Source organism: Rattus norvegicus, chromosome 1 (assembly GCF_021556685.1).
Source record: "Rattus norvegicus strain SHRSP/BbbUtx chromosome 1, alternate assembly SHRSP_T2T, whole genome shotgun sequence".
Lineage (NCBI taxonomy): Eukaryota > Metazoa > Chordata > Mammalia > Rodentia > Muridae > Rattus > Rattus norvegicus.
The window spans coordinates 187,011,886-187,018,728 of record NC_141534.1 but is presented as its reverse complement, the minus strand read 5'-3'; the positions used below and the strand labels follow the sequence as shown (position 1 = coordinate 187,018,728).

General features: G+C 43.0%; 1 long non-coding RNA gene across 1 annotated transcript; it reads left to right on the top strand.

The window, feature by feature from the left end:
* Window positions 1-1,526: 1,526 nt before the first annotated feature.
* LOC147996947 (uncharacterized) lies at window positions 1,527-5,992 on the top strand. Its single transcript, XR_015652437.1, has 2 exons — window positions 1,527-1,825; window positions 5,046-5,992. It is a non-coding gene; the product is annotated as an uncharacterized LOC147996947 (long non-coding RNA).
* The last annotated feature ends 851 nt before the right edge of the window (window positions 5,993-6,843 follow it).

Genomic DNA, 6,843 nt, shown 5'->3' with positions numbered 1-6,843 from the left:
TTTAGGGCAGAGGGGGGGGGGGGGAGTACTGGGAAGAGCCCAAGGACATAAGGTGAATCACTAAACTGCAAGATATCCTCCTTAGACAAAGAGGCTACAGTCTTCCAGGGACAAGTTCTTTCTTTAAAAAGGTCAAGCCCTTCTCAGGAATCTGCTCAGGGCAGGGTGCCTAGTCCGGCAGTCTGGTCGCGGTCCCCAACAACTATGTCCTTTGTCTTACAGAAGCTTTCTAGTTTCATGAGGTTCCATTTATCAATTCTTGATCTTAGAGCATGAACCATTAGAGTTCTGTTTAGGAAATTTCTCCCTGTGCCAATGAGTTCAAGGCTCTTTCCCACTTTCTCTTCTATTAGATTCAGCATATCTGGTTTTATGTTGAGGTTCTTGGTCCACTTGGACTTGAGCTTTGTGCATGGTGACAAATATGGGTCTATTTTCATTTTTCTATATACAGACAGCCAGTTAGACCAGCACCATTTATTTAAGATGCTTTCTTTTTTCCATTGTATATTTTTGGCTTCTTTGTCAAAGATCAAGTGTGCATAAGTGTGTGATTTTATTCCTGGGTCTTCAATTCTATTCCACTGATCAACCTGCTTGTCTCTGTACCAATACCATTCAGTTTTTATCACTATTGCTCTGTATTAGAGCTCAAGGTCAGGGGTGGTGATTCCCCTAGCTATTCTTTTATTGTTAAGAATTGCTTTCCTGCAGTCCCAATTAGGAGGGAGAAGAAATCAGCCACAAGTGGGGAGGGAGAGAGGGAAGGACAGGGGAGGGGAAGGGGATAGGAGTGGGGAGAGAGGGGAACATGATCTAGTATTGGGTGAGAGAAAAGGACTGAAGCCCTGAGGGCCAGGAGAAAGAATGGAAACAGGTGACCTCATGAGGAAGGAGGTTAAGAGGACCCTCTAGAATATACCAGACACCTGGTAAGTGAGAGACTCTCAAAACTCAAAGGGGAGCCCTAGATGAAATGTCCTACAATGGGGAGAGGGAATTTATTGAGCCCACCTTCAGCAGAAAGACAGGGCATCAAGTGAGGGATGGGGTTGCTATCTCACAGTCTCAGCTCTGACCCATAATTCTTTCTGTCTTGTAGTGAGCCATATTGATTTGGGCCTGGTCGCTTTGTAACTGCATGGCCACAGTTTAGAAGTCATGGGATTGTTGAACAGAGGCCTCTCCCATGTATTTACGCACAGGAAGAAAAGACCAAGTAGTAAACACCCGGTGTCTCCACTGCATGACTTCTGCTGAGCCCGGCTGATGCATGTGGAACTGACACACCTGGACCACACCTGGGTGGTGGTCAATTTACTTCTGCCTTTTGCTTCCTCAGCCTTTATCCTTGAGATTTAGGCTGATCTTCTCGGATTTCTCCCTAATTAATTCAGGTCTCCTAGTTGGTCTTTTGCTACCGAAGTCAGGAGCCAGGTAGTCACGAGCCAGGGTTTCCCACTGTGCTTCCCAGTTATTTTCTACCTGGAGACTTGGGTATATAAGTGGTGAATAAAGCTACAGGAGACTCTCACTCTTCTTCCTCACTCTCACTCTTCCTTCCTCTCTCTCTCTCTCTCTCTCTCTCTCTCTCTCTCTCTCTCTCTCCCTCTCTTCCTCTCCTGGCTTGACATGATAACCTGTGTGTGTGTGTGTGTGTGTGTGTGTGTGCTTCTTTCATCCTGTAGGCTTTCGCCCGATTCTCGGTACTGTGTTGGTGCTGGCGCCGACAAATGGAGGTCCCACCGAGATCGGAGAAGAAAGGGGTACCACCTACGGGACGTCCCTGGAGCCCGGCCGGCATAGGAGAAGGGACGGATTGGGGGTAAGATGGGCCAGAAAAGGCCTGGATGATTTGGGCTAGCCTGAGTAAAACTTGTCATAAAAAAGGGACAAGGTAACGGTAAAGTGTTTTTGCATATGCGTTCTGTTAGAGTTATATTCTAGTCTTTGGACCCTGACTAGAGATAGTTTACACCCTAGACATGAGAGAGAACGGGTTTGGGAAAAACAGTCCTCCCAGATTCTCCGAGGTTGCTTTGGAGAAAGAGAAAAACCTTTTCAGAGCTCTGCTAGGAACAGAGGGAAAGCAGGAGACGTCCTGCCTCTCTGCTGGCTCCTATTGGAGAAATGCTTATTTCTGGTTCTGGGTTCCATAGGTAGGATATGTGGGTCCCTTCGGTGGGACACCATCTAGTTTTTTCCCTTTATGTCTATTGTCTGTCCTTGGTGCACCAAGCTGTCCATGTCTGTCAGTTTATGTCTGTGGTTTTTGTTTCTCGTTGTTTAAATGTTTTATGTTTCATGTTCAAAAGGAAAAATGGTAAAAACTTTTATCTGTCAATCATTCACATCTTGGTTTGGTTTTAACTCGTTTCATAAAGGAACAAATGAATAAAAAGCAGTTTCAATTGGCCTTTGGAGCCGTGCACCTGTAGCTTGGAGCATAGGTCAGCTGGAGAAGCTGCCAGGGGGCTGAGCGTCTCCACGAGCTGATCTTAAAGGCACCAGCAGCTCCTCAGCTTCTTTGGTACAGGAGCTGATGGCTGTTTCTCTTAGAAAAATCCCTGACTTATTATTTGACTTAGCAGGTGACAAGGTGCTTCTCTTAAAATCATAGCTAGAAAAGTAAAAATGGTGCTTGGTCTAAATATTAAAGATATGTGTAGCCACTTCAATTTTGTTTCTGATTGGTTTTAAATGTATAAATATGCTCTACATGCCTTGGTTATGGACTATTGGCTTTTAAGTTATAGGATATGGTTAAAAAGGTATAATGTCAGTAACAAAAAGATGACATAAAGCTGGTAATTTGGATGAAGTCATTCTAGACAACATGCGGTATGAGCCAACCTAGGGAAATAGGTCTAAATTGAGAAAATATTTTTATGGAACTCTTATTCTAGAAACCAGGCTTCTAAAAGAATTTAGGACAATGTCTCTTTGTTGAGGTATTGGAGACCGCACCATCGTGCGTTCATATGTAGGAATTGGCAGTCAAACTTAGTAGCATGAAGGATAGACTTGGAGTTTTGGAGACTGGATTTTGGAAACTAGTTTGTTGGAGGTTTTGCTTTCCAAAGTTGTGGTTTGCCCTGAAGTTATCTGTATTTTAATGCTAATCCCACTGCCCCAAGGACAGCTGCCTAGTCAGGTACTCAGAACTTAGGTGACCTCCCAAAGTTGTGGTTGTGCTCTGTTGTTACAAGGAGAATTTAAGGATTGTGATTCAGGATTGCCAGTGTTACATTGACTAACTCAAACTTGATTTATAATTGAGAAAAAATCAAACAGGTAGAGATTGTTACAAGATTTACGAAGGATTGATGAGGTTTTAGAACTTGTGAGAGCATTACAGCTTGTTTGCTTACTCCAACTGCCATTTCAAGATAGATTTAGAGGATTGTTTTTATGCAATTTGTTTAGGTCCTGGCAATTGTGAGTTTTCATTTCATGAGCTTGCTTATAATTTTAGAGAGCCCATTAGGTAAAATCATTAAAATTTTTTTCAAAAGAATGGCTAATAGCCTTATTATGTAATTTTGTTGCTTCTTCAATGTAAGAAGTTAGAACTTTGAATCTCTCAGTGTATATGGAAATTTTTACTACAAACCTTTGCTCTCAAAATGAGCTTTAATATTTGGGGAGTAGCTGTCCAGAAAAGAATATTTGAAACTAATTTTAAGCTTCTAAGGATATGTTAATTGCCAAAGTACCTCACCTTACCAGAGGACTTAACTTTGTTATCCTCATTGGAGATAAAGCTTTTGTCATTAGTACAAAATTGTAGGCTAGAGTCATGGAAGTATTTTAAAAAGAAACCCGGTGAAACATACCTTATTCCAAACAGCATCAATTGGTTATTACAAAATACTGATATTTGACCTATTACATATACAAATTTCAGGCAAAATTGATAATTTTACTCTTTGCATGCTTTTGTATTTCCTGTACATTTGTGCATGCAACCCATAGAAAATGCGCTTACTGTATTTATAGGTGGTTCATCTAATGAAAAGGCTACATGTATGATTGGATCACTTGTTTATTCTCTTGAGTTTCCGCTGCTTCAGCACAGATTATTAGATTACGTCCTGTAGCCACTGTTTTTAAATGTTAAAAAAATCAAGCTTTCAATTCATATACAGATAGCCAATGTGTGGCTTGTGGTTTACAATTGATTAAAAGGTTTTCCTTTTTTTTTTAGATACTACTAGCCCTCAAATTTTACAATTACTTAATGCTTTATTAGAGACAGGTTTTCTACTTGAAATCAGTGAGTGATGATTTCAGTGTGAATGTCTGACAACTCACTGTCCTTTCAGTGCTCTGGCTCGGAGAACTAAATAAAACCATAGACCCAGCTCTTTGAAAATGGTAATGGAGTTGATAACACACCCTCACGAAAAGAGGAAGACTCCAGTTGCTTACTTTCAACACCCAGCCTCACCCTGCCAACTCAGGGATTTCTAAATAAGGCTGAATCTAGACAATATTTACAGGTTTTGACATTTCTAATTAATGCTTAGGTTTAGGTAAATAAAGTTTGTGAGGTGCTAGAGAAATGGCTTAGTGGTTAAGAGCACTAAATACTGTTCCTTTATAGGCCATTTAAGAACTCAAGCTGGATTGCCTGGACCCCTTAGCAAGGGAGGACAATGATACCAGGCAGATTATAGGCCTTACATAGAAACAATTAGTCAAAAAATCTCATTCTTTATATATCCAAAACAATAATGCTGGAAACAATAATTTGGTATACAAGTCAATTTATGAATACAAGTGCTCAGTGTCCTCAATTATCTTAATAAATAAATAACATTTTAACAATTTTAATAAATAAAAAGGGGGAGTTATCCCTGTATACTAAATAATACTCTTTTTATTTCAATTTTAAAATTTGGATGCCAAGAAACTCTGAGTGTTTATGGCACCCTACAACTAGGCATACTTCTGCCTAGGTGAAATAGAAAGATCCATATGTTGGCATGATTCTGTCCAGGTATTTTTATGGGGAAGAGGGAATCTTTGTGTTTTTTCTACAGGATGCTACAGGAGTGTGCCAGCTGCCTGAGTGGCTGGTGAGACTTGCTGATCCTGGGAGCATGAAGATTCAGCTCTCGTGGTTTGGGTTCCTGAAGTCATTCCTGTGCCCTTAAGAGGAAGATGGAAGATCCCCCCTCATCTTTTGTCATCACAGAAATTCTGGCGTTGCTGCAGTCATTGTGTCCCGTCCCACTGCGGCCTGTGCTCCAACCCTCTGTGCACTACTGCTTGCTGGAAGCTGCTGTGGACTGGGGAACTCTGCCCTGATTCTGCAGATCTCAGACATGGTTCCATTGCCTGCTGGTTGTTCCAGAGAAGAATGACCAATCCTGAACTGTCTTGGGAGAGACCTTGGCATTTTCGCTGCTATTGTAGCAGCCATTACTGCTGCAGCCGTTGTGTCTGCAGTGTCTGGAGTTACCCTTCCCCAATCTATTGTTAGGCAAACACAGTGGGTGAACTTTCTGGAGTAGTTGCTAACAATTGGGAATTCTAAATTTTATTATAGGAACGGCTTGACTACTGCCCTTGGTGGTAGCAGCTGAGGAGAACCAGATGAGGTGCCCATTACTTATCAGGAGAGGCTCAACTTCCACAATCTCTTAAATTAATGCCATCTGGCCCCTACTCCCTTGCCCCTGGGCTCAAGTAAGAGGAATGAGAAGATGACCTGATGTAGCTATTCTCAGCGACGGGCAACTTCCTCTGACCCTTGACCAATCTAGACATGGAGCCTTGAGGGCGACAAGGTGGTCCTATGACAGAGAGGCTGGGGTCTGAGAGGTCGATCCTAAGACAGAGGTAGTACACCCTGTTTAAACGTATGGGCCGGTCAAATGCTCCTCTGCCCAGTTTCTCCCCCAATAAACACACACTTATAGCCCAGAACGGTGTGTTACAGCATAAGTTCATTCCTAACCATTGGGGTGCAGTCCTAACTGCAAGAGTGGCTCGCCATGGCCGACCTGGGCACTCTGTGAGGCATGTCTGATCTCTCTCAGACGACTACTTCCACCTAATGGTCTTTTATAATAGAATAACGGGGGAGATGTAGTGAGCCATATTGATTTGGGCCTGGTCGCTTTGTAAGTGCATGGCCACAGTTTAGAAGTCATGGGATTGTTGAACAGAGGCCTCTCCCATGTATTTACGCACAGGAAGAAAAGACCAAGTAGTAAACACCCGGTGTCTCCACTGCATGACCTCTGCTGAGCCCGGCTGATGTGGAACCGACACACCTGGACCACACCTGGGTGGTGGTCAATTTACTTCTGCCTTTTGCTTCCTCAGCCTTTATCCTTGAGATTTAGGCTGGTCTTCTCGGATTTCTCCCTAATTAATTCAGGTCTCCTAGTTGGTCTTTTGCTACCGAAGTCAGGAGCCAGGTAGTCACGAGCCAGGGTTTCCCACTGTGCTTCCCAGTTATTTTCTACCTGGAGACTTGGGTATATAAGTGGTGAATAGAGCTACAGGAGACTCTCACTCTTCTTCCTCACTCTCACTCTTCCTTCCTCTCTCTCTCTCTCTCTCTCTCTCTCTCCCTCTCTTCCTCTCCTGGCTTGACATGATAACCTGTGTGTGTGTGTGTGTGTGTGTGTGTGTGTGTGTGTGTTTCTTTCATCCTGTAGGCTTTCGCCCGATTCTCGGTACTGTGTCTGTGCTGGTGCCGACACTGTCTGAAAGAAATGCAGGGATAGAAATGGAGAAGAGCCTGAGGAAAAGAAGGTCCAGCGATAGGGCCAAAGTAGGATCCAATTCAAGGGTCTCTCAAGGAGGCCCCAAGACCTGACACCATTA